Here is a 9,306-nt window from a genome sequence, read left to right as displayed (position 1 = left end):
GTGTATGGGTTGTGGTTGTGGGTGGTGTGGTGTGAGTGTGCGTGTGTCAGTACGGTATGTGGGTGTGTGCCGTGTGGTGTGAGTGTGCGTGTGTCAGTACGGTATGTGGGTGTGTGCCGTGTGGTGTGAGCATGTGTGCGTGTGCTCTGTCCTCCTAAAGAGCTGAGATAGTGAGTCCCCAGTGGCAGTGAGACAGACACCCAGGGTCCAGACCTTCATTTCTTTATTAAAGGGCGAGGGACCCCCGCAGCAATGATGAATTCTGGGTTCTAAGGAGGAGAAGTATGAAGCTATAGTATTTTATTTACCAGACAGTAAGAAATGCTCGAAAAAAATTATACGGAGATGTGAAAAGGTAAAGGAAGGGACCCCTGCTGGCCAAAAGTGAACCATTTGAACATGGAAACAATAGTGACAATAATAGACTATTAAACATTTAATAAGAAAGTTGGGACCAGCAATTGGTATAATGGCTTTGTTGCTGGACTCCCATGTAGTCGACTGGGGTTCAAGTCCCAGACCCAGCGGCTTAAACTCAGGCCGGGCGTGTGTGCACGCGTGCCCAAGATCTCAGGAGGAGAATGGAGGAGAAGGGACTGCAGCATGGCCATCTTCCCTGGGGGACGATTTCTCGCTTTCTGTCTCTCTGTCTTTCTGGTGAGCCCCCCCTATCCAAAAACCCCCCAAAAAAAAAAAAAAAAAAAAAAAGAAGAGTAGAAGTCTATAGTGATACAACATTTGACAACATTTGTATATATAAATACAAATATATTGGTCTTATTTTTTTCAAATATTTGTGAAATATTTATTGTATACACAGGCGTATGTACATACTTATATAAATGTTTTAATAAATATATTTTGCTATTACTATAACTTACAATAATTTTTTTAAAAAGAATTATTTTATTTAACTTTATTTATTTATTTTTTAATTTGACCAGAGAGGAACAGAGAGAGAGTGAGGGAAAGTGAGAAAGTAAGCCACCAGGTCCTGTACTTGAACTGTGGTCGGCCATGTGAGAGTCCCGCGCCCTTAACCACCACGCCACTGGCTGGCCCCTGTAATTGTATTTCATATAGCAAGATTTTAAAGCTAAGTATGCCTATACATTCTAAACTGAATTTTACTTGGTGCATGTATATGTTTTCTGGCTATAAATTCCTTGACAGTTTTGTCATTTCTGCCCGACTGTAATTTATCTTTTACATTTTATGGATGGCATAGCCTTTTAGAATTAGGAAGTATTGGGCTTAACAGTCATCCATGCTGCACATGCTCAGATGTCACACCTTGAGCACCATCCTCCGCAAGATTATGGTGGGCCTGGTGCACGCTGTATCAAGACACGTCTCTAGGTGGCGCCCTGCACATAGTGGTTTTAGGGGTTTATGTGCATGGTACCACCTCTGGTTTTCACAGCAAAGTGCAGTACAGTTTGCAGCACTTCAGTTCCAGGACATGTAATAGTGAAAAAAGATTAAGTTCCAGGCCTCTGAAACTTCTCAGTATAGAGAAGAAAATAAGCACACGAATTGGCAACTCTACAGTAGTGATGAAACCAGTATGACTGGTCGGTATGGTCTGTATTGGAGTGGCAGTGCTCAGAACTGGGGCATGAGCAGAGTTCTGAACAAGGCAGTTACATCGGTGCCGAGGTCTCAATGCAAAGTCTGGTGAGAGAAAAAGGGGCAAAGAGGCAGAGCGAGAATGTTCAGACAGTGCGTTCAAACTCTTCACGGTGCAAGCAGAGGGTGGTGTTCAGGGCATGGAAGTTGTCCTACTGCAAGAACAAAGACGGGTTAAGAAAAGCTTGAGGCCACAGGAAGTTATGTGACTCTCTCAGTGTCACCTACTCTCCTGATTCCTTGATGACTTGTTCAATTACAGCAGAGGTAGTCATCCCCAGTGCAGCTCTGAGAAACGTGCTGTTCGTAACTGCCCTGCACGTTCACATCAGTCTGCACCCTGGACTAGAGCGAGCCAGTCCTCATCTGCATATTCGCAGGGGCCACGCACACAGCCCATCTTCGGATGTTTTGGTTGTTGAGATCCTGTCAGTCTAAATAACTTAAATAGGATGATCATCACAGGAAGACGTTTGGTCTCTTCACTGAATGCTAAAAACAAAACAAAAAAGCTACAGAGCTAAGAGCAAGAGCGTACCAGCTTCTTCGATGGTGTCCTACTTTAGTATCTTTTGTTTCTGGCATTCTTGTTAGCAGTCAGTGCAAGTCATCTGGAAGTCAAACAAAATTAAATTGATTAAACGATAAAATGACAGGGATCAATCTTAAAAGAGTTTTAAAAATATTAGGATGTATTATGTTCCCATTTATAACAATGTCAATGTAATACTGCATCTATATGATCAAATTGTCTTATAATTTTATTTTAAGAAATCAAATATATTTTACATTATTTTACTGTCAGAATACCAGGGTAATTAGTTGTTAGTGGGTTATCATATTTGCTTTCTTCTTTTATTAGGTTCATGAAATTTTCAGGAATGCAAGTTAGTCCTGAGGGAAGTTCTTGAATATCTAGTGCTGGCCCGTGGTGAGTCCTTGGTTTTCTACCATTTTTGCTTGGCAATATATATGTGGTTTGTTTGTACAGATTGATTAAAAGCAGAACTTGTCATTTTTATCTATATTATTATTTTTATTATGGTTATTCTGAGATATTGTATATTATTTCTATCAAAAATATGATCAGTTATCTCATTTTTTTAGAGAGATTTTTGCTATATGGTGCATGCATGCTCACCAGGGAGACAGAAAGCGAGAAATTACTCCCCAGAAGGGCTGGTCATGCCGCAGTTCCCTCTCCTTCATTCTTTTCTTGGGATTTTGGGCACATATGCACACATGTCTGGCATGAGTTTTAAGCCACCGGGTCTGGGACTTGAACCCCAGTAGATTACATTGGAGTCCAGCAGTATAGCCATTACACCATCTGCTGGACCCTGTCCCATATGTTTCTAACTTGTTAGTGTGACTATAGTTTAGTTAATTCAACTTTTGTTTTTCTTTTGACCTGGCCATGCTGCTGAAATATATTATTGTTTCCAATCCTTTTCCATCACATTATACTATGAAGACTTTTGAATGTGTTGAAAAGTTGAAAGCATTTTATCATAAACGTCCAAATACCTAAGATCTGGTTTCTACTATTAGTTTATTTTACCCGCTAATCCTTTTCAGTTGATTTTTTTCTTTTTTACTGAATATGGTCAGATTTTCTAGTCAAAGAACTATGCAAATAATTTTTCCTACGTATCAGTATGAAGCCTATTGACTCTTGGCTGAGTTCATGAAGACTTTAAAAATACTGGCTGTATGACTTGTTTCCATGAATAACTGGATGCCCAATAATTCATTGTTCAGCACAATATTGGAGATGGGTTGGCACAGATGCTGTTTTTCATATTAAGGAAGTGCTTCATTCACAATATAAAATTTTTCTTTATTGGGGATGCTGTTGAAATTCTTCAAATTACTTTGACCATTCATTGATAGTCATAACTTTTGTAATTTTTTTGATTAACTGATGAATTACTTGTTCACCATGAAGTATTTATTAAAAATCCCATTTTTCCCAGGCACTATGGCACACAAAGGTGTGTTCACCACATTTTTGCTGATGAGAAATAAGTTTGTTTATTCCTGTAGCACCAAAATCCATGCTTCTGGATTCAACAAACTCTTGGAAAGCATCTTCTGCATCCTGCTGGTTGTGGAAGTCTTTTCCCTGCAAAAAGTTGTCAAGAAGCTTGAAGTGGTAGTCGGCTGGCGAGAGGTGAATATGGTGGATGAGGAAAAATGTCATAGCCCAATCCGCTCACCTTGTGAAGCGTCGGTTGCACAAGGTGTGGTGGGGTGTTGTCGTGGAGAGCCAGGCCCTTGCTGTTGACGGAGGCTGGCGGCAGGCGTTGCAGGTTTTGACGCATCTCATTGGTCTGCTGAACATACTTTTCAGATGGAATGGTTTTGCCAGGATTCAGGAAGCTGTAATGGATCAGACACAAGTTTGGCTTTGGGAGTGCTTTGGAACTCAGCTCTATCACTGAGCTAGTCATCACCGGTTTTCATATAAGATCCACTTTTTGACGTATGTCACATCTAATGGATAAATGGTTCGTGTTTATTGCCTAGAAGAAGACACTTCAAAATGTCAATTTTTTTTTTATTTTTGGTCAGCTCATGAGACACTCACTTTTAATTGATGTGTTAAAATACAACCGATGGGTTTTTATATATGCATACCCCAGCGAGGTCAGGAAGGAAATATTGTGGGCTCTGTTCTGTTGACTTTTATCAACATGGATTAGTTCATCTGTTTTGAACTTAGAATTGTAGAAAAAAAATTTTCTTGTATTTGGCTTCTTTGGCTGATTATTACATCTGTGAGGTTTATTTCTGTCGTCTGATGTTGCAGTTGCTTATTCCCTTATAGGATCATATGCCATCCCATTGTTTCAATTTTACACTTTACCCATTCCATAGTCCATGAACATTTGGGTCGTTTTCAGTTTTTGTCTATTATTAGTAATAGACAGGACATGTAATAAACATTGCTGCAGAAGTCTTTTGCTGTGCATTACATTCATTATTGTAATGTACATATATATCTAGGAGGTGAATTGCTGGTTCTTAGGATTGCTGCTTATACAGCTTTTGTCTATCCTACCTGAGTCTCCTAGAGTGGAGTTATTAATTCCAAAGTATTGTACTAATTTGAGATCACAGCAGTAGTTTTTGAGAGTTGGTTACTCCACATTCTTACTTGTTATTGTTAAGCTATTTTGGTGGTTGCTTTAATTTATATTTCCCTCATGACTAATGACATTGGGCATCTTTCCATTTGTTTACAAGCCATTTGGATATCTTTTTTTTTTTTTTGTGAAAAGTATTTCATGTTTCATACTTTTACTTAGTTTATTTATTTATTTATTTAATTTGTTTTTAAAATATATTTATTTTACAATCTTTCACTGAACATCAACACTGCATACAGAATGAGATTTTCAGCCACAATACACTGAAAAGTAGCTTAATCATACATGTTCTCATCAACAAATACTTTCCTATTTCTTATTTCTTGTATGTATATCCCCCCTATTTCTCGCCCTCTGCCATTTCCCATCCTCCTCCCACCCTGTCTCTGGTATCCATAGTTGCTTTCCATTCCTTTATTCTTTCCCACATTTCATTGATTCACAAAATATCTAAATTAATCTAAATACTTTCAATAGTTAGTTCAGCTGATATATACATATCTGTGAACCAAAGTTGACTTTAGGCATGAAACTCTGTGGGTAGAATGAATATACTATAAAGTAGCACCTAGCTGAGACTATATAGCTTACTGTGGTCATTAAATAGGTATTTTTTAATTGTATTTTTTAATTTTAAGAAAGGCAGTTTTAGCTTTAATAAATCAAAATAAAAAAATGTTTAAAAAACTGGTATTATCTGTTGAAGATATTTCATAGTTTTATCAACAGTACTAGGGATAAATGTTCACCTGTTTAAATATCCATTTTGTAAGACAAATAATAATGTGATTGAATGTTTGGAAGAAAATGAAATGAAAAAAATAATAAAAGAAAAAAACAAAACAAAACAAAACAAAAACAAACAAACAAAAAACTTTGCCTAATACTTAAAGCCAGGAAACAAGTTAGGATTCTGTTCCAATAGTAGGTACATGAACCTGTCCACAACTCAAGACAAAAACTCCTTAACTTTGGAAAACAAAGCTAGATCAGTAATGCTTTAGTCAAAAGTCATAAAATTCTGTTTCACCAGTTCAAACTCATGTACATTATCTTCTGTAGTGGTCTGATCTTCCCATTTAAATTCTGGAAGATAACGTTCAACTCTGGACTCGTCCCTACCAGTAAGCTAGCTATTTTCTTATTTGTTTTCGAACTCTTTTTTCTGTGTGTCTGACTTTAGTTTTCCTAGGATAGCACTCCCTTCAGAACTTCTTGGAAAACTGGTCTGGTGTTGGTAAATTCTTTTGGGTTTTGTTTATCTGAGAATGTTCTTGTCTTCTCTTCCCATATGAAGGATCATCTTCCTGGATATAGTATTCTTGGTTGAAATTGTTTTTTGCTCAACACTTTGAATATATTTTCCCATTCTTTCCTTGCTTGCATTGTTTCTGATGAGAGGTCTGCTGTTAGCCTGATGGGATATCCTTTGTAGGTAACTTGACATTTCTCTCTTGCTGATCTTAGTGTCTTGTCTTTGTCTGTGGTTCTGATTATTCTGGCTGTAATGTGTCTTAGAGAAGATCTTCTTGGGTTGATCCTATTTGAGGTCTTCTGTATTTCTTGGGTCTGAAACTGTAAATGCTTCTCTAGGTTTGGAAAGTTTTCTTCCAGGATTTCATGAAATAGATTATCAATGCCCTTGTTATTCTCTTCACCTTCTGGGATACTGCTTATCCAAATGTTTGGACATTTAATGATATCTAGTATTTCTTGTATATTATTCAGCAATTCTGTCTTCTAAATCTGAGATTCAATTTTCTGTATGATCTAGTTTACTTTTAATACTTTCAAAGGAGGTTTTGACTTCCTGTATTATAGCCTTTATCTCTTAATAAGTCCATTTTATTCTTTTTTATGGTGTGTATTTCCTCTTTCAGCTCTTGCAAGAACTCCCTCACCTCCTGAAACTTATTGGCTTTTTCTTCTGCTATTCATTGTCTCTGTCCTCTTCTGTCTCTGTTAGCTTTGTCGCTATGAATATTCTAAATTCTTTATCAGACATTTCCATGAGTTCCAATATACTATCTATGGATGAAGAGGAGTTATTCTTTTCCCTTGGGGAAGAGGTATTTTCTTGGTTTCTCATATTTCTTGTGCCCCTGCAGTGATTTCTAGTCATCAGATGGGTTATTTGTTTGTTCCTAATTTCTAGAAGTTCAATCTGAGTGATCGGAGGAACACAAGAGGAGGTGGTCTGCAAACTCTTTGGTGTTCTGTTTTTCTCCCTTTGTGTCACAGGTTCAGTGAGAATTGAGGAATATGAGGACCCAAATAATATTCAGATTTGGCAACTTTTCATTTATATCTGTCTTGATACTCAGTGCATGGAGGCTGAGCAGCAAAGTGATGAGGTAGAAGAAAAAGGATAAGAAAACAGAGAAAAAGAGAAAGAAAAAAGAGAAAAAAGGATAAAGCAAACAAACAAATTATTTCTTATTCATTTTTTAAAAACTTATTTTTATTTAACTTTACTTATTTATTTAAAGTTGACCAGAGAAGGACAGAAAGAGAGAGAAAGTGTGAAAGCAAGCCACCAGGTCCAGGACTTGAACCACGGTTGGCCATGTGGAAATCCAGCACCCTTAACCACCACACCACCAGACGGCCCCTATTTCTTTGCTAATTTTTAAAAACAAAAAAAGAAAACTGTGCTGCACACTCACTAGATCTCAGCTCTCATGGCAGACTCACTCTTCTAGCCTGCCCTTTATGCTTTTCCTAGATGGAGGGGGGGAGGGGATTACTACCAAGATAGAGGAGGATTTCAGAGTCAAGAAAATACTTTACCTTAAAAAATTAAAAAAAAAAAAAAGAAAAGACAGAGAGATAGAAAGAGACAGAGCGAGACAGAAAGAAAAGGACAGAGGGAGCTCTACCAGGGTGACTTCTCAGCAGAACATCTTCATTGCTCTTATCCCTTACAGCACTAGATCTCAGCTCTCATGGCAGACTCCCTTTCACTTAGTTTTTAAAATTAGATTATATGCTTTTTCTTATTTGCTTGCATAATTTCTTTACATTTTCTGAGAGTGTTCTATAAAGTTATGTATTGAAAATTTCTTCCACTCAGTAGTTTGTCTTCTTACTGTCTCAACAGTAACGTTTTATGAACAGAAGTTTTACATTTTAAGGAAGTCCCATTGATCAACCTTTTTGTTTATCTTTCATGCTATGTCTGTGTTGTTTAAAAAGTCTTTGGCAATTGCAAAGTCATGAAATATTCTCCTGTGTAATTTTTCAGAAGCATTGTAGTTTTATGTATCTCATTTAAGTCTTTAGGAGCCAGGAAGTGGCATGGTAGTTAAAGTGCTGGACTCTCACATGGCTGGCCAGGTGTGAGATCCAGACCCAGCACCTTGAAAATCACACCAGATCGGGACCAGCAGTTAGTGTAATGGCTATGTCGCTGGACTCCCACATAGTCGACCGGACCCGGTGGCTTAAACTCACACTGGGCATGGGTACGTGCGTGTCCAAGATCCCGAGGGGAGAATGGAGGAGAAGGGACTGTGGCATGGCCATCCCCCTGGGGAGTGATTTCTCGCTTTCTATCTCTCTGTCGCTCTCTGTCTGGCGAGTGCATGCGCCCTATAGCAAAAACCTCTCCAAAAAAACCCCCCCAAAAAACAAAAAAAACACAAAAAACAAACAAACAAAAAGAAAATCACACCAGACCCATTTGCATGCATGCCCAAAATCCTGAGAGGAGAATGGAGAAGAAGGGATTGCAGTGTGTGCATTCCCCCCGGGAGTCTTTCTCTCCAGCCAGTGCATGTAGCCCAAGGCAGACACAGGCACAAAGGACAAGCACCTGGGTAGCTGGCTGAGCTGGGATTATGGTGCAGTACAGCATTTACATCTGTAAGTCACATTAAGTCAAGCCGTTTAGAATTAGCTTTTTTTTTTTAATCTTTTTTAAATTTATTTTTATTTTTTATTATCATCATAATCTTCTTTATATTACATTGGATTACATATAACTTTACAGTGTATTACATTGCTTTTTCAAAAGGGAATGCCATGCATGTCAGTCAGTACAGAGACATTAATCTCCCCACTTCAACATTCAATATCTTTTCTATGTTTTCCCCAATCATTATTTTTATTATTCTAATTATTTTTTAAAACAGTCAATTGCTATTTCTCATTTTGCTTGTAAAAATACTTTGCCCATCATGAAATACTTCTCAGACCAATCCAGTTGAGAATACTATACATGTCATCATCAACAGTTAATAAGCCATATCTGTTTCTCACTAACGTCCTGCCTCTCTATTGTTCACTTGCTATCTTTCTCTATCCTCTTCTCTTCACTTACCCCATTCCACACTGTCCTATTCTCATTAAGTACCTTCACTGTGTTTATGTCCTCCGAATTTTTGCTCTCTATTATAGAGTGCGGATAGTCGGTATATATTGAGTGGATACATACAATATCTTTCTTTCATAGCCTGGCTTACTTCACTCAGCAATAGATCCTCCATATCTGACCACTTTCTATCAAATGCCAGGGTCTTGTTAT

At 37.8% G+C, this 9,306-nt stretch overlaps 1 long non-coding RNA gene across 1 annotated transcript in view; it reads left to right on the top strand.

Moving 5' to 3' along the window:
- LOC114005689 (uncharacterized) overlaps window positions 1-9,306 on the top strand; it is a 241,624-nt gene that overhangs the window by 43,359 nt on the left and 188,959 nt on the right. Inside the window, exon 2 of the long non-coding RNA XR_003547529.1 lies at window positions 2,492-2,560. This is a non-coding gene — a long non-coding RNA (uncharacterized LOC114005689). The remainder of the gene's footprint in view (window positions 1-2,491; window positions 2,561-9,306) is intronic.

The sequence above is a fragment of the Tupaia chinensis genome, unplaced genomic scaffold (assembly GCF_000334495.1).
Source record: "Tupaia chinensis unplaced genomic scaffold, TupChi_1.0 Scaffold144269_1, whole genome shotgun sequence".
NCBI classification, from domain to species: Eukaryota; Metazoa; Chordata; class Mammalia; order Scandentia; family Tupaiidae; genus Tupaia; species Tupaia belangeri.
The sequence above is the reverse complement of the archived record's forward strand: the minus strand, read 5'-3'. Positions and strand labels throughout refer to the sequence as shown.